Genomic DNA, 1,704 nt, shown 5'->3' with positions numbered 1-1,704 from the left:
TATACCTATACTAAACAAGTGTCTCTTCATTACTTCTTTAGCCATGTCTTTGGTTAAAATATCTGCAAGCTGGTCTTCAGTCCTTTTGTGGATGACTTGGACTTCTCCCTTTTCGACCACATCTTTGAATAAATGGAATTTCCTGTTGATGTGGTGGGTCCGTCTTCCTTGCCTACCATTTTGATCCAGTCTATAACAACCCGGCTATCAGAGTATATGTTATATGATGGATTTAATGTGCCACACGCAGTAAGTGAATTTTAAATAGTTTGAGCAGTTGTTTATTCATGAACCCTGGATTAGATGCAAAAAGACTGCTTGAATTTGATAGACAAATTTTACCTTTATTAATATTATTTTATTTTTTATGTCTATTTTTTTATACGAACATAGAGACAAAATAAAGACTAAACTAGTTCAATTACAACAGCTAAACTAACATTTACTTTGACTACATTTATTCCTAATACTTTGACATAATTTTATTTTTAGTGGACATTGATATTAATCTATCCTAAAAAGTAATTTATTTCTCAATAAATGCTATGGCTCACTAATTGTTTAAAAGCTCATCCAATAATTTTATTTTAATTTACAAATATAAAATTTAGATAATGTATTAAAAAATAATTCAACCATTTCCTTTTGCATTATAACTTACATGTTTAACACATTCTTAATATTAAACCAACTAAATGACAAATTTTACAACATGGGTTGGATAAGAAATAAAAATAAAACCACTCTCTAGAAGCAAGATATATTTAAACAAAGAATAATAATATAGTTAAAGTACTACCGTAGATTACTGATTGGAGAAGATAGTCGGGGGAATGCGGTCAGCAAAGAAACAACATAAATAAACAAAAAAATATTTATTTATGCCAACCTGATTTTCAGGTCGAAACATCAGCATAAATAAATATTTTTTGTTTATTTATGTTGTTTCTTGGCGGACCGCATACCCCCCTCCCCCCATGACCATCTCCAATCAATTAAATATTTGGTTATGGTATCTACCCCTGAGAGAAATATGCTCTAGTAATCTGGATCCTGACGCAGATATATTGTATAGTTTCATTGATTCATTGAGGAATAGATAAAGGTGAGAAATAATAATAATAAAAAAAAATATTAATACCAACATCACCTGCAATGATGTTTGTTAGTTTTTATTTAAAGTTTTATAATCCTCAGGTCGTCAGTCATCATGGAATGGAAAATTTTTTATCTACATAAAAGTATATACAAAGAGATGATACAATAAAAATACAAGGACATAAAAAGTCGTAATAATATAAACACAAATAAATATTAATGGTTTTTTTAATGAATATTTTGGAAAAAAATGCTATAAAAAATAGTTGGGCAATCAGAGGTAAAATGAGCGACCAGAATTACTATTTTTTTTCCCCCTTTTACAATACATAATATGAAATTAAATAAAAATGTATTCAACTTAAAAATAAAGTAAGGTTAGAAAAAAGAGAAAAATAAAGAAGTTTAAAATAATGAGGAAGCTATACTCACCAATTCTTTTTTTAAATGAATTGATAACAAACAAATGAATTAAATTATTTTCCAAATACTAACCAGATCAACCATTAAAATCTGGGGTGGGGTGGTGGAACATTCTTTTTTTCATACTCTTCATTAAAATAAAATTATTACTTTATCCATATATATTACATGAAATGTATATTA

The 1,704-nt window shown here is 27.8% G+C and overlaps 1 long non-coding RNA gene across 2 annotated transcripts in view; it reads left to right on the top strand.

Annotated features, from left to right (window-relative positions):
• The window catches only part of LOC106687566 (uncharacterized), an 8,001-nt gene extending 7,752 nt beyond the window's left edge, over positions 1–249 (top strand). For both annotated transcript variants that reach the window (XR_001344178.3, XR_010844905.1), the window contains exon 5: positions 42–249. This is a non-coding gene — a long non-coding RNA (uncharacterized lncRNA). The remainder of the gene's footprint in view (positions 1–41) is intronic.
• Positions 250–1,704: the final 1,455 nt, after the last annotated feature.

The sequence above is a fragment of the Halyomorpha halys genome, unplaced genomic scaffold, assembly GCF_000696795.3.
Source record: "Halyomorpha halys isolate HHAL.00 unplaced genomic scaffold, Hhal_1.1 Scaffold983.1, whole genome shotgun sequence".
Lineage (NCBI taxonomy): Eukaryota > Metazoa > Arthropoda > Insecta > Hemiptera > Pentatomidae > Halyomorpha > Halyomorpha halys.
Note: the sequence above shows the minus strand (reverse complement) of the source record. Positions and strands in the feature narration are given on the sequence as shown.